The 23635-nt window shown below is 24.8% G+C and overlaps 1 long non-coding RNA gene across 1 annotated transcript; it reads left to right on the top strand.

Annotated features, from left to right (window-relative positions):
• The first annotated feature begins 6313 nt into the window (after positions 1-6313).
• LOC126550315 (uncharacterized) lies at positions 6314-22733 on the top strand. Its single transcript, XR_007604377.1, has 3 exons — positions 6314-6486; positions 15687-15785; positions 22481-22733. It is a non-coding gene; the product is annotated as an uncharacterized LOC126550315 (long non-coding RNA).
• Positions 22734-23635: the final 902 nt, after the last annotated feature.

Genomic DNA, 23635 nt, shown 5'->3' with positions numbered 1-23635 from the left:
TTTTTTATGACATCGAATAGTTTGAAAATAATATTTTATTATTCTAACAATTATTAAAACTATTTGCAGGAAATAATACAATGTTAATGGTACTAAGTCATATAAAATTAAAGTATTATTGTCATAAAATTTGGAACTATAAATTACTCGTACTAATGATAAAATAGTTTTCAAAAAAATGTTTAAACAAATATGTTATAATAAAAAAAACAAACAGTATTTTAAATGAGAATGGTAATATTATATGGTAAAAATATATATTTTTTTTTTACTATGAGCAATGTTTTATTTTTTTAAGATTATCATACTTAAAACCTTAAAACCAGAATGTTTTTCTTTTTCCATATATATATATATATATATATATATATATATAATCAATAAATTCTTCCCCAGAATATATCGTGTCGTATTAATAACTTCATCCAGTTACAACTATACAGCATACTAAGAAAAGTATTTTTAAGTTTTAGATTTTCTCTGTACTTAGATTCTCAGTAGTCCTAAGCGTCTCATTTAAAGATCAATTTTAAAAGATTTCAATAATATTTTTTTTCAGAATTAAGTGTGTAATTATATTTTTTATACACTGCATATATAAAATAACAATAGTAATAGTAATTTTGGCTGTTTTATAATGTTGAACAGACTGATGAATATTTTGATGTTATCATGATGTGTGTTTTTGTGTTAAAACCTTTTGGGGTAGAACAAATTAATAGATTTTAAACTTTAATATATTTTCTAGTAGGAAAGTGAAACTAAATGGTTTACAAGAAAAAAAGTAGGCAAATGAGTAATGTTTAGCCGTATATTAGGTGTCAAATTAGGATATTAAATTTGAATTCAATAATTTAGCAGTAAACGGAAAACGATTCTAATTGGAGACTGCTTGTCAGCGTATATCACTAAGTTTATTTCACGGATACGTATTTTTGGCTGCATCCAAGTCGGGTCCCAAATTAAAAATTGTTATACTTTTTGGGTTAAGAATTTTTATAGGTACTACATTAGTTGGGCCTCTAATTTTCTTTTGGTGAGTACTATACTGTAATACACTTTTCTATCTATAATTCTTAAAAAGTCTGTTTCAATATCTTTCAATATTTATACGAGAAATATGAAATGTTCAGATTTTATATATATATATATTTATCAATATAGCATAAGAACTATAGAAATACTAATTATAATGGTATGTATTATGTTTTCTTAAATAATAATTTAGAAATAATTAACATGTTTCATAATATAGGAAATACCAAAAAAAAGTAGTAAGTAAAAAAGTAATTGCTAAAATAGCTAATAGCGGGTTATGAGAATTTTAGAAAAATAACAATTGTTTGTTATTTCCTTAAAATACCTGTAAAAATCACGGACCCAACTAATATAGTATCTGCAATTAGATTCAATAGTACTTGGGACCCATCTCGGATTCACCTGTATATTTATACACCTATAGCTATTAAAGTTATTTATTTTATTTTTAGTATTTAAGTACTGGTGATTTTGACGATGACAAAGCTTTCCTAGCATTTTACTCTGACACATAGACGATCTCAAATCTTATCTAAAACCACTTTAATTTTCTATCCATTTGGTACAAAGAATGAGGGATAAAAGTTAATGAAACAAAATCCACCGGGTGCACATCGATACTTAAACAAACAGTATCGTCTTACGTAAACCTTAGTAACATAACCCTATACCAAATAAAATATATTTTAACATAATTGTTTGGTATACACTTCTAAGTAAACATTTTTACTATATTAGCTGATATTTAAACCAAACAAAAAAAAAATCAATTTTTTAATAGAACTTAAATGAATATTATTATATGTATATATCATTTAAGCCATTTGGTTTAATTTTTTTACTGTTGCATTTTTATGCCATACATTTATTCACATGGTCCTATGGTAACTTATTATATTGACTCAAATTTATATTTAAATATTATTAATTTATAATAAATACAATGTTTTCAGAAAAATTAATTCAACTTACGTATTAATAGTAGTAAAATAAATAGTTAAAGATAGCAATATACATTAAATAGATTATAAAATATACTTTGTGATATAAGCTAGTTGACCCAGCTAGTCTTTGCTCAGAATATTTGTTTGTATGCAAGGATTTATCATCGAGTTCAAATTGTACTCATTTTAATACAGAGACTTACTGAATAACGAAGTATTATTTGACAACTACAAACTGTACGGTAGAACGGTTCACTACTTGTTTTAGTATCGAATTCAACCATTTCGATTCTGTTCATAAATACTGTTGTCTTTATTTTAATATTTTATACTCTTGAATTAAAAAGTAGGCAGACACGTTAATAAACGATTTTGGTTTAAATTCACAAGCGAAATAAATTGAATCTATTTATTTAATTATTTTGGTATATATTTTTATCACAAAAAAAAAAAAAAAAACAATAATAAACAAAAATATGACAATATAATAATATTATTGTAAATCAAAGTTCTATAGTACAGTACTAGTAACTTGTAAGTTCATAGCAGAGTGTATAATCACATTAATTTCAGCGTTGTTTATATTAACGAAATTCTAAAATCGAGCTTCATCATTTTAATGTAACGCCTACACAAACGTTTTGATATATTAGTTTATTACTGTAATGTGTTTGTTAAGTAATATTAAAATATAATACATTCGTATTCATGGATTTTTAAAATCATTAGTGCATACACAAAACGCATACTACTTATAGAAGCGCACGATGACATCGAAAAAAAAAATCATTTTTCAAGGCAATAGCTGGTACTTGTTATTAATTAAATTTTAAACCTATATAAATATATTTTAGCAACGAACAAAACATTTATGTACGGTATTATAATACTATGACTCAAACGTAATAATAAGGATAAGATAAACTAAAAGATGAATCAGAACGAGAAAAACATTTGAGTTTTGTTTTTGATTTACCGAGAACGTGGTCACAAAGGAAGTTGTTGCCAAAAGTATTTTCGGTGAACCATTAACACAATATCTCATTTACGATTGTATATATATAAATATATATTTGTCCCTTTGGCTGACCCGGACTTGTTTCTTGGCAACATATTAATATAATAAGAATTTCATCTTCAAAGTAAAACAATTTCATATATAAAACCCTCTGCAATATTTCGCAAATTGTATTTATTTAACTCTGCTGTTATAGCAGTTTAATAGATACTCGCCATTTAATATTCCATACGTTTGTTTTATGTTGACTATCTTAAAAGCAATTACGCTTGAATTCGACTCGTATTATGTTTCAAAAACTATGTCTCTTAATTGTTGGTCAATAAAGTTGACTCGTCTGGTTTTTTTTTTTTTTTAAACAAACAACCGCTTAATTTAATATTTTAAAGTAAACACACCATTGATCACGACACTCTAAATTTTTCAATAATTATTCGTCACATCTCGATGCATTAGGTGTAAAATATAGATCGAATAAAGTCTATTAGCAAAATTATCAAAATCGATTACCATTTTAATAACCGTAATGATATTTACAGACTTTATCTCGCTTTTAAAATAATCCAATTTTTAACCGCTTCTGGGCTGTGAAATTCCATTAAGGAAACTGTATGAACCAATCTGTATTTTTCGCTGGACGATAATACTGTTTGACGGTTGGGTAGTAAAGGATTTCAGACGACCATAGTTAATTGTTATAGAAATATTATAATACAGTTATCTAAAAATCAAGAATTTTGAACCTGTGTCTTGTAAGTCTATCGACATATCTAATACCAATAAAGTTGTAAATGTACAGGTCTTTTTTTGAAAACCATTACGGTTTATGTTAGACATGACTGCACGATAGTCGCAGCTGCATCAGGAACTTCTGTAATTTATAAGAAGTAGCTATCGGAACGTGTTTTAAATTCTCGCGTGCTGTGTTAGCCGAGCTGGAAGTCGATGATATGTAATTATTATTATTATTATTATTCTTATAAAACGTACCATTTGCTGAACGGTAACACAAATTCGATTATTCCTAAATAACTTTCGTCTGGTGGATTTTGTACCATAAAGTGTTCATTGCGCAATACTCAAACAAAATAAAAAGTTCTACGTTCTTTTTACTATATGTATACAGTCAAAACTATTGTTTCACGTCATTCGCATAAACCGTTCTCTCCGACTTTTGTACATTCATCTCATACCAATAGACTTCATTTGTGCGACTACTACCAATTTTTTTGAAATTGTACGTTTATGTTGTTCAAGATTAAAAAAAAAAAAAAATAAAACCTACACGACGATCTAGATTTTATATAATATGTACGTGCTACCTATTGTCGTAAGCAGAGTATAATTGCTTTGTATATTTTTAAACTTGTGCTTCGTATTTGTACGGATTAGCCGTCATGTGCGTTATGTCTGTCTGAGATTTAACAAATATGTGTAGGTAGGTACTTAATAATAATGTATACACACTTTCCATCATCCATTCACAGCTCAAATAATTCACAGCTATTTGACGTTATGGAACTGTTTATTGTGTAATCAGTTTTATAGTTAAAATCGACTCAATATTAATTTTCGCATAAATATATTTTAAATTAAAATTTCCTTAAAAATTATTATACCTACTCAAAATTACTGGATCAAATATATTAGCTCGACATTTTTTTATAAATAATTCAATAATGAATTAGTCTACCCTAGGTCATTAGAGAACATTAACTTTTAAAATTTATTTTAAAAACACAAGAAATAAAACACTATTTTTCATCAAAAATACAAAAACTAATTATGCCTTTTTATCACCTGTAAGCATGGTTTAATGTCCGTTAGATATTTATTCGACTAATTAAGATTTATTTTTTCACTGTATATATATATATATATATATCATCAAGCCTTTAAAATTTGATTAAATTCAGAATAAATAGTCTGTTAATATTAGTTATTCTATATAATATACTAAGTAAATACTTTTACATTGTATAATTGTATACTTACTGTAATTTATATTTATCGTATTTTGTTATACTGTACAGTGTACGTCATATTAAATAACTGTTTGCTATCTTCATAGAGTTATTCCAGCTAATAAATAAATATTAGATTATAATATTTTATATTCTTTATAACTTTAACTGTTTATTAATAGTATAATAATTTACTTCATATATCTCAGTTAATGGTTATTATAGTAAAGATAATATGTTATTTAAAAATAAATTTGATGAATTATTCTAAATAGAAACTTGAAAATTTCAAAATATTTAGACTAATATAAAGCTATTTATATAAACCATTGAATGATTGTTAACATTTACTTATGACTTATATATATATATATAAATGACGATTCACCAATCTAAAATCTTTCTTTAATTTTATTTTAAATGATGAATTTATTAAAATTCAGATTTTGAATATTTTTAAATATAGGTACTTAATACATACTTTTAGTTATTTAGATTTTAGATACTATATTTAAGATGTATCCAGTGGTTATAAAATATATTTTTTTTTCAAATATGGCTTAACCTGTTTTACTGAAAATAATTTAACCGATATTTTTAATGCTTATGTATCTAAATAATAAACTCTAACGGGTTTCTAAGTCGTTCAAATACATTTTTATTAAAGATAATTTTCCTTTAAAATGGTTTTTGCTAAGTATAAATTAGGTATAATATAATATCTTGTATGTTAACTATATTCTGACAATGTTTTTAAATTATAATATGTTAGAAGATTAATCTATAAAGCTTTCAAATCATCGTAGCTCCTAAATCTTCTAAACCCACTGTCTCAATGTCTTATCCTTAGTACACAATGTTATACAACTCAATTTTTACTCTTCAGCCTTTTGATTTTAATATAGGTAATAATATTTAAAAAACAATTTGTTTAATAATTTATTAGAAAAAGTATGATTTTTGTTTATATAAAAAAAACATAAGTTAATATCTCCACATAACATTTGTGGGGTGGTATATGATTTTAAATGATTGAAGATCAGAATTTAAGTGAATTCATTATTAAAGAAAAACATAGGGGTGGGCATGTTCGTCAAATATTCCGGTATAGTCTATATACTATTTATAACTTAATATATCTAAGTTATAATATAAGTTATAATACTTGTTATATGTTTTTGACCAAAATATAAGTTTGTTGTAAATTATTAAATTTTAATTTCAAAACCAAATTTTTTTATTTTCTTGTAACAAAAAATCGCAGATACTTTAAATGTTAACTGAATTTTTATATTAGTATTTTCTATATGCCCGCTATAATAATTATTCTTAAAATATTTTCAATGTTTTTCCGTTATTTATTTATTTATTTTTTTTGTTTGTTTGTTTTCTATAAATATGAAATGTGAGTAACAAAACATTTTCACTCGGTCAAAATACATGAAAATTTACAAACTGAAAAATAATGAGAACAAATATGAAAAAAATAAATATATAATCAGCCAAAGGCCAAATTTCCGAGGTATGTTTTTACTAAATAAATAAATGAACAATTAAAAAGTGCTTATGTTTTTATTTTCAGTAAGTTATATATTAATATTTATATTTACAACTGCATGCGAACGACTTTATACTTGCATTTTTTATGTTCTAATTTGCTTTTGTTCCATAATATCTGTTTTTTATGTAATACATTTTGTGATTATGTGTTAATATTTTTATCTAATTCTAGTTATATATAGTACACAGATCATAATATTTTCAATAGTATATCTTTCTAGAGTAGTATTATAGATTAAACAACGAGACTGAATTGCTCGCCACATTATCTTTTACTAACATTTTTCGTTAGAATAGGACAAAATATTAGAATTTAATTTAGAAATCTTTTTACTTTTATTATATTTTGTTGTAATATTTTTTTATTTAATAATATTATTTTTATTTTTTAGTGAATTTTATTTTTGAACAACAAGTTCTAAAAATATATTTTGGTTTTCCTATCTCTATTGGTTTTAATTAATGGTATTTGGTATCTATTTTTTATAAGTAGTTATATTTTATTTTCAAAACGAGTTTTGATGTAATAGTTTATAATATGTTTATTTCTGAGTAAGACTAGATTGTGGTGAGAAATGGAAGCAATGGGTTTTATCATGCTAATTTAATTAGTACTAATTCACATAATATACATAATTTGACTTAAAATATTTTACACTTAGCAGAATTATAACGGTAATAAAATACTTATAAAATAATCACTTAAATATTTCTTTAAATCATTAATTTTAATTGTTATATATCTATATCATTTTCGATGAATTTAATATTGTTTAGTGTTTAGTTGTATTATACACATTTTTATTTTTAATGACTTAAATTTTAATAATTGTTTTATTGTAAGTATTCCATTTTAGAAATTAATTTTTTGTATAATAATAGATTATTATTATTAAAATAATACCCCATGATAATATATTCATATTGCATTATATTTGCTACTAAGTATATTATTTTTAGTGTTATTTGTTTTTGTTATTTTTATATAATATTTTGACACGTCCGTACCCTGGTCAACCGTTTATTTACGTTTCTGTTTTTATTGAACACATTATTACGTATAAATCTTGAATGTTTAAATATCTCATTTTGTGTATCTACCTATATTTAATAATGAAGTAGTATTACTGACAATGCAATCGTATTTATTATTTAGAATATTGATACACTGTGATTAATTAATATTGACCAAAGAGTTGACACACCATATTATATAAATACATTAGGTGTTTTAAGTCTGTAGAATAATTATAGATACATGCAGCATCTGGTATAGATAAATGACTTTATTTTTACGACCGATGAGATACTTACCTCGTGAATATCTTTGTTACATTGTAATAATTTATCGATGATGGTACCTCCAATATAACATTACACTACTATAGAATTCTGAAATGTATTGACATAATCATTCTGTGTAAATAATTACTTAAGAGTTTCAGTGTTCGAGCATTGAGCTTGGAAAGTCTGCGGTGTTAGACTATTAAGGATTAATTGAGTATACTCATAAGAAAAAGTAGACATTTTCTCATCCAGGCCATCTACTGCACAATAAAACGATAAATGTGTTCGTTCGATTTTGAGGGTGCCCAATTTCGATGTAACAAAATGTCTAATTATTATTAACACATAGTAGATGTGATGATGGTTTTTTAATAAGCACACTATAATTTTCTAACAAGTAAATTAGATTTTCAACAACCAAGTTATTTAATTCGGCAGCTATTGTTTATCTAACATTGTCTAATATAATATAAATTATTTATTTTTATTGATTGTAATGGATTACGTAATATTTATTTCGATCACAGAAATATTACCTATGGCTAATCAAAAATAAATAAAAATATTTTGCATCCAATATTTTTAAATATAATTCTTTTTAATTTTATTTTAGAAATAATATAATTTTTCAATTTTAAAAATTGATAGAATTTCGAATACATGGTTTAAATATTATATTATTCGACTATAATTTACGTACCTTTATAAACGATAATTAATTTTAAATATATTTGGGATCAATATTAGTCCTATAGGAAAACCGCTTTATATTTACTGTATTGATACTTAAATTAGAAGTTACCATTCAAAAACCCAACGTTTTCTCAAGTTATTCTGTAAGTTGCTTTCAATGAATAGCTTTTTCTCATTTTCTCATGTTTATATTTATGTTTGATCTGATGACGGTCAAAAGCGTTCAATCATCCAATGTCGATAAAAACTAAGTAAGAGGTGAATAAAAGAGTGCTATTAAATTTTGTATTTATAGAAAATGAATTCAAAGAATTTCTTTCAGGTATTAGAGCATAATATAATATCAAACAGATACATTTTATTTTTATCGTAACTCATAATATATTATATTTTGTAATATTTCGTATTGTTTTAACTATATATTTTACAACTTAGGAAGTAGTTATGATATGGTTACATTTAATATTTAATTATATTTATCTCACATTTATGCGATTTACCAAAAAATATTTTGTTCATTTAACATTTAATAATCTTACTTCTATAGGATTATGTAACATAGGTAGGCAGGTAGATAGGTAGGTATATAATAATATATATAACTTATAATATTTGAAATAAAAAATGTTTCTAATGGAAACTTTCATAAGACTTTTTACGAGGTCAGAAAGAAAACTTCCAGGGTGAGTAATAATTATAGTTAATATTAAGATTATTTTTTATTAAAAACAAGAAAATATCACGGATATTGAACATAATATTATTCTGCATTATAGGTTTTTTTTCTTTATGATTAATATTTTATATTATAATATCAATAACTTTTATACTTAAATATTTATTTTTATCGTGAAAAGGAATAAATAAATTTTATGTACTTAACATTAATTTCATATTAATTTATTTAAAATGTTTTTTCTTTGTTTTCTTACACGGTACCATTCAAAGCTTATTATAAACTTAAATAATCTTATTTTTAGATAACATAAAAAGACTAGTGTTACAACAATAATATAATTTTATTAAAATTCTACTATTTATATAACATAACAGATGAGTGATGAGTGTAATGCATTCAGTAAAAACCATCATATGCATAATATTATTACATCTTAAATCTGGAACATATCTAACCACATTCTATTGTGATCTTATGTTTGAGTACGATGTGTTTATATATAGTACCCTTCATCGAATCGACCGATAAATATGAAATAATAATATTGTTCAAAACCGCTGGTGGTTAAAACCACTATTTTTCATTGTTATTATCGTTCTGCAGACGAAAGGAATAATGCGTTCGATAAGCGTGCATTATATTTGCTAGTTTAAATCCACGAAGACAATAAAAATAGAATACGAATGAGCGAGAGTGTCTTCGTGAAACAATAATGATTCTAAAATAATATAACCGTGTTGTAAAATGACGACGTGAGGTTGTATACTGTTCAATACTTACGTCATACGCAGGCAATAATTCTTTAATGTTTACAATACATTAACACATGGAGTTTTATGTTTTTAAATTATGTACATAGGTACTGAATACTTATAAAAAAAATACTTTTTAGTCATTAGGTAGAATTTACACTATGATATTTTTAATAAAACCGTACGATATTAAATAGAAATTTTGAAAGATAAAAATATAAACGACAAATTAGAAAAAAAACTTTTTTTTTTTTTTTTTGTTTATTTAAAAAAGAATATTTACAATCTATGCTACAAGGCATAATAAACAAATTTGAACATAATATACAATAAAATACAACTTGATCACATGAGGAGGGAGGCCATCCAGTGATAGAACCCAACGTTAAAAACTTTTTAGCGAATGTTTCTTGACATTTAATCCGATTTAATTATACGACTATGACAAGGTCATATGGAAAAATTAATTAATATTGGTTTGGTCAAGTAATGGATGTCACAAAGGTCCAGATTTTAAACCTTGGCTTGGTATAATCTGGATAGCTATACAATCTCAGTTAGAAACTAAATGGACAACCATGAGTCTGATTAATTATTACAGTTTACACCAAAAGTTCGAATTTATGCGATAGTTTAAAGTAAAACTTTAAGATGATGGAAAAATTTTAAAGGGTCATTGATTTTTTTTTCTATTCGAGTTGCACGAGGAAATGAAAGGCTTTAAGAACATGGACTAGTGGATTAATCTTGATATGTCGTAAGTTAACGTTTTTTCAATTACTCAAAATTATAGTTTTCAAACTAGTATAAGTCATAACGGAGTGAAAAATATTTGGCTAATCAATTTTTGGTTGTCATTTTCTGTTTAACTATAACCAGATAGTCTTCTATCGAGAAGTTTGGATGAATTAAAATGCTTTGACATTTCTGAAATGTTTTTATTTTCAATACAATATTAACGTTTAGGTTCTAAAACATACTTCTTTTCGTGGTTCATTCGTTGAAACGTTTTTTAAATATATATTACTCTTTTTATTATTTCTGTAAAAATTATGATCTGACACTTAAGATGAAAAATTACAATATGATTTTAAGTAGATTTTTCAAAGTAAAAAATAAATAAAAATGTGATGATTACGTGATGATGTATATTGCTTAATATATTATCATAATATTATATATATTTTTAGAATAATTACTGACTTAACATTTTTGCCTAAATGAAAAACTTTTAAAACAGGTTACCTAACTTAATAAATATTTTACGTCAGGTGCCGCTCTCTCTTCAGACATATACCTATATGACGTACAAGCGAGTTTGCTGTAAGGGGTTTGCCTCGGGATCGGAGAGGTAAGAGGGAAGTAATGTCGGTGGCCAAAGTGAGTGTATATATATTTAGCCCAACAACTACCGCCGCAGGCAGATGAAACTAAATAATAATTAGAACTGCGCCACTGTACATTCGCGGTAATGGTAGCGTCCCGTTCGGTGCATAATTCCATTAACGGACCATAATATATGCATATACGCGTGCGCGAATTTACGTCTACATATTATTATCTATATTATTATAATATAATATTATAATACGCTCTCAGGTCTTAACGACGGGTAATGTTAGCCTGCAGACTTTTACCCGGTGGCATAATTTGTAAATCCTGGAGAGATTCCGTTTTCCTCGCGGATTTAGCCCGTTTAATATGCCACCACTGTAGGGATGGGTAAGCAGTGATAAACGGGTGGGCGTGCAAAAAAGCACAGAGACACGCCCCGACCCCGGGCGATTGCGTTTTGAGGATAAAAAAGTAACGTTTACGACAATAATTATATCCAGAGCTTCTTTAGGAAATTATCATGATGGTATAGTCGTTTATCATGTAACAACAATATATGTACAATATAATATACTAGGTTATTATCTACTTATCATTAAACTAAGTCATAATATTATCGTTAAATATAATAATACATGTATTTTTGAAATTATACCTATATTTTTCTATATATACGATTTGAAAATAAGACAACTCAATATTTTTGAAGAAAAATTGTACACATTTACTTATTTTTATTGTTATAGTTTTATGGGTTTTACATTTTTTTAAATTATGAATTAATTACTTACATTTTTAATTTTATATTATTTCAAAGCAGACATTTTTTCAGAGGATTTAAAAATAAAATAATTTAAAATTAGTAGTTGCAATCTGTAAAAATTTAAAGATTCAAAGTAAAGTTTTAAATTTTAAAAGTTTGATGAACAGAGTAGTATATCAACTTATCTCATCTGTCCCACTCTTATTTTCAAAAATATTATGTTGTTATGACTTGACTAATTTAATTAATAAAAATTTGTTGACAAAATGACTGTTTAGTGAAATATTCTATATAATCATTTGCCATCTTAGATACTTATAATATATATTATATACAATTGTATAAGGAGAAATTTTTTCAGTACCGTCCTGGTAAGAGTTTGCTTTTATATTCTCTCACGAGAGTAGTGTAAATTTCACCAAATAATTAAGTTTGAAGTATAAGAATTTAGTGATTCCTAAAATAACGAACTTGGGATTTAAAAAAAAAAAATAAAAACTTGTAGCATATCAACAATTTTTGGTGGTTAAAATTGAAAATGAGTTTTTCTCATAGCTATTCAACTGTTATTTTAAATTTTAATGGTAGGAATAGCGACCATTTTTTGCTTATTTTATTCTGTTACTCACCGGCTGTTAGGAATATTATACAAACTACGTTACTTACTTTCCTGCAAAAGTGTACTCTGTTTAGTATTGAATATATTATTGTTATACCCTAACACGTACTTTAAGTTTATTATTAAAACTGCAATTGTTGATACGTTAATCAGAAATTTAAATTAATTTTAAAAATGTTAAAAATTGAAGGGAAATAGGTACAATTTTAAAATTTTGACTTCGTAGTTTTTTGTCAGGCCTCGGGCTATTGAAAATATCCCAAATCACAAAAAATATAGGGTTAATATTTTCAGGATTCATTTCCCTCAAAAAATAATTTTTTAATCGATAAATTTTTATATCTTTATCACGAGTAGTATTATAGTGTATAACTTGTGTTCAGTTCTTGTCACCAAAATACTTACTACTTATATATTTTTTTTCAACCTGAAGGTTGGTATACAACTCCAATTCTTCATTCCAATAGATTACTTGCCTTTTTTTTTTAAGTTCCTTAAAGGTTTTGACTTTTGCATCGCATTTAATTTTTCCTACATAAGAGTATATTATACTACTTGTATAATGAAATATTATAATCATATCATAAGATTCAACAAGATAATAGTGTTTTAATTCATAAACATTAAATAATTTTGTAGAGCTATTAGAAAATGCTTATTAAGGATTAAATATATAATATATATAGGACGTTTTACTAAAATACTGTTTAATATAACGAAATAAAAAGTACCATTTCCCCCCTTGAAATTCATCAACTCATGACGGTAGATAATTTGCTTAAACATAAAAAACTAACAACAGACAATAATTTACGCTGTTTAATGGGCAGTTAAAAATAAATGGACTGTTAATTGGCAATCTAATGGAAACGAACTATACTATAGCAGGTAGGTACAACGTCGAATAATTAAACTCGTGCAGTCGTGCCCGCGAGTCGTATTATTACATCTCATAATTTCACAAAGTTTTGTGCATCGCTGGAATAAAAAACTTATTAGTTTTTCGTTGATAATTTTCTTTGTTCATATCATATAATTACATGTAACTTATGCCTACTGCTAGAAGTTATTTTTTTGCCTTTTAATGTTTAGGTAAAAATCATAATACAATTGTTATGATGTAGGTATACAGTTTTAATATATAATTTTTTACATTATAACAGAAGTCAAGTATTTTTATTTTTTGCCACTTTAAGAATTTAAGGAGTTTTTGAAAGCCATCAAAATGTAATCTACAGGATGTTTAACCAAATGAAGTGTATAAAAACGTGTTTTCTACTATAAATTCGTATAATTTAATATCCAAACACATCTAGATTATCCTGATATTATATTGCACGATAAAATAATACAGGGAAAATAATTTTGTGGTGGTTTATTTTTATATTATTGAGATTTCTGCGCATAATTTCTTGTTGTTTAGATTCGGAGCGGAGTAATGGATGTATTTATTTTACGATTGAGTATGTATGTGTTATTATACACGTAAATCGGTAGAAAAAATGCTTTAGTTTTTAATCTTGAGGGTAGTTTTTAATAAAAAATTGGAGCAAGTTAGTATTTTTGAGAGATCGTCAAAATTGAAAATGTCAAGTACTTTATCAATTATTGATACGAGGTTTCTTATAAGTCTTTTTAAAGCCATTTAAAAATATTAAATAATAATACATATTATTATGCATGTTTTTTTTTCAAACATTTGAAATTCAAAATAAATTGAACGTAAAAAATATAGATATTATTTAAACTAAGAACAACAATTTTAGTTATTTTATTATAATTAAAACATATTTTTCGAGGGGATTTAAAAACTATTGAAACTAACTAAGGTTAATTACCTATATTTGTATAAAAAAAAAAATAATTTGATAATCAAACAGTAATCAAAATTTATGAAATAATATTATTTAGTTATTTTTGTAACCTAGATCATGTGATAACATTGTAATAATTTGAGTAACACATTTTTTTTCTATACATTTTCGTTAAACTGATTTTTTTATTTATTTTATAAATTTTGTACATTTAGATATATCTACTGTATACTTGTCTTGTATGAAGGATATACGATCCCATGTTCTATAATTATGCCACTGGCTATAAATACTATGATTTTGAGTTAGGTACTTATATTATGTTATATTATTAACATGTTCATACCAACTGAATATTTTAGACTAAACAAATGAAGGAGCTACAGACATGATGAATTAATTTTCATTTAATACATATATTGTGGTATAAAACAAGAGCAGTTAAGTTTCACAAAATATCCCTCTTATACAGATATTGATGGTTGAAAATGTTTGATGGTTCGATATCTGTCTCGTATGTTATGTACTGAAATCTATTGTATTTTATGTTCCAATAAACTATTTGGTTAAATAATTAATTTCAGTTTATTTTTTAATACTGATAATAAAAATGCATAATTTCAAATTTAATTTTGATTAATATTTGTTATTTTGATTTTATTCTGTTAAAAAACTTCTAACATATTTGAATTTCATTTTAAAAATATTTTTATATTAATTCACCACTGCACCATTCTACTTAAAGTTAACGACCTAAAATTTCAACATATTTGTAAATGATATACTTTTAAAGTTTACATATAGAGCATTGAGTCTTTGGAATAACAATTGAAGGAATAGTTAATGACTAATAATTTTAAAGTTAGTAGTAAAGAATATGTATAGGTAGCCTAATATGGATTTTTATTAACTTGTTTTTTTTTTTTAATAAATAATCTTTTTTGGTTCTATTTAAGGTGTATGTATGTGTGGAGAAGGGTGGGCTCACTACTAATCAATTATCTATTATAAATTATAATCTATTATGATTTACGACGAATACAGAGAATTAGATAGGTACCTCAAAAAAATTGTTTATTTAAATTTGCTCTTAAAAATAAAATGTTAAAGTATTTATTATGATAATTTAAAATCACAGTTATATATATAATAATACTTTTAAAACATGGTATAAATTATAATTAATATTGATTAAAAATCTTATTTTTTTTTGTATATAGATATGTACACTAAAAATGAATAAAATCCTAAAACCCGATGAATTGTATATGCATACCTGTATAAAATCAAGTCAAGAAACACATTTTAGTATCACCTAAGTAGGTATCTCTTTGTTTTATTAAATTATACAAATATAAATAAATATCATATTGATAAATATTAGTTTTAGTAATTAACTAATTTATATTAGTGAAAAACGATTTATAATTATATCCAAATCTATTCATATATTTTATAGTTGAAAGTTAAAATTATGACTTATGAGTTATGACTGTATTTTTTTAGTTTTAACATTTTTTTTTATATACACTTTTAAAACTACTCTAACTAATTAAATGCAGCACATGCAAAATGTAAATGACGATGCTAAACATATCTGATTTTATTGCCTGAGATCTAATAGTGATCTAAAATATTGTTAGAAACTTACTTTAAAATATTAAAATTCATATAACTTGAAGTTAAAATGTTGTTAATAAAACCTATTAAAAAAGTATGAATTATACCGTAATACAAGAATATAAAACTGTATACATACATATTATTATTCTTTAGATCTGTAAATATTTTTATATTTTTATCTTCAAAAAGTTTATCTAAAAATTATTTATACCGTGTTATGAAAAAAATATAAATAATTTTTATTACCTAATATATTTTTTTTATTATTATTTATTAATATACCTTAATTGCTACCGTTATTGGCGTTTGTAGCAAGTATATTATATTTAATGTAATATAAAATAAAGTTTAAATATACCTAGTGCATATAATGTCCTATTTATTCTAATTACATGGGATTATTCCTCTTGACATTTTAATTGAGCTTCCAGTATATTCATTTATGGTATTCTAAGAAAATATTGATCATACAAAGAAATAAGATGAAACAAAAGACAAACGTACAATTCTTTATGATATATATATATATATATATATATATTTGTTTTTATTTACTTTTCTTTGAAAGTCTAACTTTAAATAACATACTATTTTGTTTAATTGTAAACCAAATTTAAGTATAAAACGTAAAGCAGAAATTCAACTACACAAACAGATTTTAAAATATTCTGCATTAATTGTGTATTTATATATCTATCTTCGGTATTTTAGTTTTTTTAATGAGATACACTATGAAAGATTTGAAATAATTATTGTTGGCAAAAAGTTTTTATTGACGTTATCTTGGAACACGGTAACGTAGAGAAAACTGTTTTTTCTTGTTTTGACTTTAATGTAATTTAATTTAATCAAAACATTTTGAGACATTCCAAATATTTTGGCCATTAAATAGTTCAATACATTAACCTTTTCAAATTGTATGGATATAATATGTCTTTTTGTTGATATATTTAACTGTGAATAATTTAATCAACAAGATATAATAACATGATTTCAATATGAAATTATGATTGAATGAATATAAACAAAACATTATAAAAAACAATAATAACAAATTAATAAAATAAATAAAATCAAGTGATACTTATTGGATTTTTTATTAAATATAAATATTTAATTACAATCGGTTAGGTTAGAATCAAAAACAATTTTAATGAAAAAATTGTTAATTTAAAAATGTGTTTTAGCACAATCAAAACAAAGTGGGAATATAGATAATACTTATTATAATGATTAAATGCCAAAAAAGTGTTTTCGTATGAAATTTCTTTGTCTGTAATTTGTTCTCGACTATTTGTCATAGTTGAGTAGTGTTTTTTGGTTTTAGCGAGGATGGAAAAAAAAATAGCTCACGGGTTACGCGTATAATTATATTAGTTTGTCGAATACAGGTAGCATGCACAGAGATATGTGTGTACCCGAGATTAACTTTGGGTGTCAAATGCAGATGAGAAAAATTCTGGTTCGTATAGGTAGTACTATCCCAAACATAACTCTTAATACAACTGAATTTTTAATAGTTTATTTTATTTTTTTGACTTTAATGTTAATTACGATTGACGAATACATTAAATTTTACGTTGTATAAAATGAAAATTTAATAAAATATTTTGATTTAGTAAATTATTATATATATTTCTTTTTATAATTGTCATTATTATAGATGTATAATAAATATTATATTATATTACGGGTACATAAATATAATTTTATAAACATACTGATCCAAATGATGTTTATTTATATTACAATAAATTAAACTTTTAAAATATTTAGTGTAATATTGATGAACAAGGACTAGTGATTCCTTTATAGTTAGAATACATTAAAATAGTTTGTGTATAAACAGCGAAAACATGAAATTATTATCGATTCTATCAGAAGCCTTTGCAAGCCGCACTGTCCGATGAGAACACGACTACCATAATCATATGTATATAAAATTATATTATAGATAGGCATTTCCCGGTAAAACTTGATTTAAACGCGTAATTTGCTAGAGGTCATAATTTCATCTGCTGCCGACCGTTGAGCTGGAAAAAAATAATCCGTTTCTATAATCGAACTTTTCATTCGATTATCAACCGAACCGTATTGATAGGTTCGATAGACCGGGAGGTTTGTCATCGGTGTAAACCTTGCGAGCAACGACAAAATTATTTTTGTCTTTTGTCTGAAGGCTTCCATTTAGATTATTATACTTCAATATGTATTCAATATTAACAACAATATTGGTGTGCAGTGACGGTTAAGCACGCTCTCGCAAATAACGATGAATCAGTGCCGTTTCGCAGTCGGAATAATCCAATGTATAGCTGCCCCGTCGCTCGATTGTGTTGTACTATGACCCCTTTATTTTCATCCACGTCTGATGGCTAGAGAAGATCAAACGAGCTCGTAACATTATTGATAATGACTAATGAACATTTCGAATAAAGGTATAACATATTTCCAATGGCCCTTTGGCAGTACATAAATACATTATGTACATGCCGATTCATCAATTATGTTCAGCCATTAATTATGCGTTTATAAATTAAATTTAAATTCTAAGTTTTAAAATGTTGTAGTAATACGACTATTACATTTTAATAAAATATATATTTTTACTGGATACATCCTTAAAGATTTTATGCCGTTTTAATGTCACGAGATAAGCATAGAGAGTTTGGCGAATAATCCTGTTAAGAGAGTGAGAAAGCTCCTTTTTTAAATGAGAGCCAGCGCGTACTTGTGATTGCAAATAATAATTAATATTGAACATTTACTCTGAAGTGGCACGGCGCTCAAGAGCGGCAATTTCATTAAAAAGGAAATTCTCGTTAAAATACTGAATTCAATTTTGATCGATATAACTAATATATAAGTGTGTTCTAAATTTTTTTCTCATTATTATTTTTTATCTATTTATTAAAGCAATAATTATTAATAATAAGTAATTTTCACGTATACTACGTATATGTATATAATATAGTCACTTAAAAATTGAATCAGAAGTTTGAGTAAATAAAATACAGTAAAACTTCTATTAACGAAGTCTCACGGGAAACAAAAAAAACCGTATAATGGAGTAGTTGGTTAAATAGAATTAACGCATAATATTAACAATGAAAGTCATGGTTCACAAAAATAATTCGTTAAATGGAAGTTTAACTGTTTGAGTTTCACTCAATTTATTCTTCAACACAGTAATGTACCTATATTGCCTATATAATACGCCGCCCAACACTAATAATATTGTCCGACGGGATTCATGTGTGTTGAGGATTTAATATTTTTGACAGTTAGCATCGGTATTCATATTATATTGATCGACTTTATTGATAAAGCGTCAATTCAACAACGACAACGTCGTTATTTCGTTTATATCGATTCGTCCAAGTTCATAATTTATCCCTATTCATAGTTAAGCAGTTATCATTTTAGCCAAATACAGATATTTGATCGAACTTAGATAATTGATTATCTGTGGTCATACATCCAAAATGCTGACTCTTATACGCACTTATAGATCGTTAATTTTTTTATCAGCAATAATGTTCGCATTTGTTCTAACGGTTGTATGATCTTACAATAAAATATATTATTACGTAGTGTAGTACCACACCGGATAACAGAAATGTTTTGTTTTAAACATAATCTAATAAACTTGTTTTCGACTACAGAGTAGATAAATTTATGTTATTAACAATCGAGCTTTCACGTGAATAAAATTTTATTCTATGAATGGTGATAATGTTCTCTAGTATAATAGTAGTTCAGGTAAACACACCATTTCAATAGATAATTTGATTATTTCGTTGTAAAATCTATTCTATCATATACAATTTAGAAGCTTCTGTATAGTATATGGTATATTATAAAATATTCGTTTAAAAATTTTCCTAGCTTTTATACTAAGTACTACACGTTTAATTGATGTAAAAAAATATTACTCAGCTTATAAAAGTTGGCGGTGTACCGCCAAGTTTAGGTATATTTTATATAAGTAATAAATTTAATTAATTACGTATTGTGTAGTATGGGCGTGGTAATAATGTTTCTAGGGAAAGTTTATTAATATGAATATATTATACATAGTGTACTCAACGTACACGTTTTATATTGCAACTGTGGAATTTTAATTAATAAGAAAATTAAAAACAAATGTTGGCGTTTTGTTCTCGGAACACATTAGATTGAATTAAATATATATATATATATAAAAAAACAAAAAAACAAAAAACAAAACGAACAACATTCCCCGTGAATGGATTGCGTCATGAAAACTTTTGGAATTTTTATCAAGTATAATAAGTATATATTAAAATATAATAATATCTAGGCAACAGAAAATGTGTAACATCCAAACGGAAACTACTTTGTCCGTCAGAAGTTATAGTATTATCAGCTATACTCTCTGTAGAGTGGAAAAGACGTGGCGAATGCAGTCCCATGACGGTCATAGTTCAGTAATATGCTACAATAACTTTGATCGTGACTTGTAAGCAGTATCGGATCTTTAATTTTGAATTTACTATTACGTATGTGGATATGTATATATGTATTTTATTAATATATTTTTACCATTATCTTTGTGTGGGGCGAAAAGAGTCGCTCGGTTTAGATCAACAAAATATAAATCCAAAATAGATAAGTCAAATGATTGTGATTACTATATGAATTCATATATCTTCATACTATCAAGAGAAACTTAATAGTGAAATAAAAAAATATTTAGTACAGTAGAAAACAGTAAGAACAGATAAGTATAATAGAAACAGATGAAATTTTCGTTATAAATTATGATTCTTTATTGATAAAAAAATAACTTTTGTATTTTAATTTTTAAACATGCGACGCATGCTCAGAGAGTTTGCCATTGATATAATGATTAATGGATGCTTGCAAATGTACCTTGATACCTTTTAGTAAAATACTATAATAAAGGTATACTGCCATTATATTCTGTGTAATCCACGATCAGAATTTTCTTGTTATTTACCAAATTAAATAATATAATTTAGATAAAATAATTTGATTATCCCTAACCAACTAACTTTCGATGGAGTAATCGTATATTTTCATCGATTTAGTATATTACCGTAACGAGTTAATTACGTACATAGTTTATATAGAATTTGGGATAATAGATTTTATAATAGTATAACTTAAGCACACACACACAAAATATATATAGTATAATATTTAATCATCTTTCTTTTATTTAAGTACAAGTTTAGTAATCTGAGCTCAGAACTGCTTAATATACTTATCAAAATGAAAACAAAGTTTAATTTATTTAAACTTTATGATGTTTTAATATAATATAATATTATTGTGTACTAGATGTTTTGCTGTATTGCTATTATGTAACTGATACAAACAATTCAAGAATATTTTTTTGTTACTATAAAATAAATACAAATTATTTATATAATTTAAATTAGAGTTGTTTACAAGTAGGTATACATTATTTTGTATTGTTATATAAATATTTATGAATATTATTTTTTTATTTATTGTTTTCGATTTAAGTTATACGTAAGTTGTACTCGACATACTGACATAGGGTTTAAGTAGATGTCATACTTTTACATTATTTCTGTATTATAGTCTCAAGTTTTAAACTGAATAAGAGAGTTAGTACCAATTCTTACAAAAATTGGGAATTTTTTATTCATAAATATTTTAAAGTTATTTATACGTTCCGAATTTCGTATCCTTTCAGAACTGAAGTACGTTTTTGTAATTCAATTTGGCTCATTGTCGACGATGGTACCAAAGTGGGATGCTATAATATGGGCTACTTGTAATCAAAATATATTATATTTAAGGGATTTATTACTATAGATATTGGTAACAACATTTCGAGAACGGAGATTTTGTGAAAATAAACAACATTCAGTAAAATTATACTAATCTAGTGTTACTGCTCGATAGGTTTAACAATGTTAATGCAATAGTTATTAAAATATTAAGTAGAAAAATAACATATTTGTCCGTTAAAAGTATTTATTTATTGTTTGTATAATTTCTAAAAAAATATCGTAAATATATTATTATAGTAACTGCGTAATATGTTAAGTTACTATAATAATGTCCAATACAGCAATACAAACTTGATATTTATTATAGTAATAAAATAAAAAAATAATAAGGTATGTTAAATGTTCTTTTAAATAAAATATAATTCAAAATTTGAACAATCATTTTGATAATTTAAGTATGAAAACAACGATGAAATCAAACAAAATACAACAATTATTTAGTGTTTTAGTTTAAGTTTACAATATTTCATAGAAAAAAAATTCTCTTATTTATTATTTGATATTCAATTTAGACCGTATTATGTTTTCAGAAAATCGATTCAGAGCTATTTATTTTACAATTTTGTGATTTTTTTTTCTAGAAAACACGTTTTAAAAAAGTAAAAAAAGGTCAAAAAGTTGCATGTGTCAGTCGATTGGAAATTTAGCACAGATGGCGTACTTAAGAACTTATTTTTTACTTTTCGAGTAGTTTAAAAATATATTTAAAGAACCATGCAAACTCGACAATAGATATCAATGGATACAAGCATATGTACTGAATACTCATTTTTTAATCATTTTCGGGTAAATTGGATATAAACAGAATAATTTTAGTAAGTGTTAAATCTTAATAGTGTGACAATTTTAGATTTATTTATACTATTTGTTTCTAAGCGGAATGATGGATACATTTCTTTACAATAATAAGTGTTTTGTGTCATCATTCGATTTTATGTATTTTAAATATATGTATAATATATTTATAATAACATTTCACAAGGTTAAACTTTCGGTGGGAGTCTGTTTCACCCAAAGTTAACTTTTTCCTTTTTGCCCAAATACCGTTTTGACTAAAGCCATTTTAGGCGTTTTAAAATTAAGTTGGCAATAATTTTTAAACAAAATAATTGATAGTAAAATTATTTTTATTGAATATTTTTATAAAAAATTATTACAAAAATTAAAAAAAAAAATACTTGTTCAATTAAACATTATTACTATTGTAATAAAAATTACCAATAAGTTTGTCCACTAAAAATAAAAATATATTTAAAAAATATTATTAATGGATTTTATATTGAAATTATTGAAGAACATTATATGAATATTATTAAAGGCTATTATAAAAATGTTATCAAATAATATTATAAAAATATAACTAAAGAATATTAAAAAAATATTATTAAAGAATATTATAAAAATTGTGATGATGATTAATATATGAATATTATTAAAGAATGTTTCAAAAATAAATAAACCAGATGAATATTAAAAATGTAATAATTGACGCAAAAAAGGTAAACTAAACAATTTAGCGATTCAGCTAGCTTGGGCAGAGCTTGGGCAAATAATAGGAAATATCAGCAAAAATGTGTATAACTAAGTAATTTCTTGAATAAATAAGATGATGAATATTTGAAAATTTCATATTTGAAGCAATAGAGCAAAATTTAAAATGAAGCAAAACTGCAATTTTATAGAACTTGGGAAAATTACAGTGCATGCAACTGAGTAATATCTTGAATAAATAAAAT

Source organism: Aphis gossypii, chromosome 2 (assembly GCF_020184175.1).
Source record: "Aphis gossypii isolate Hap1 chromosome 2, ASM2018417v2, whole genome shotgun sequence".
NCBI lineage: Eukaryota > Metazoa > Arthropoda > Insecta > Hemiptera > Aphididae > Aphis > Aphis gossypii.
Note: the sequence above shows the minus strand (reverse complement) of the source record. Positions and strands in the feature narration are given on the sequence as shown.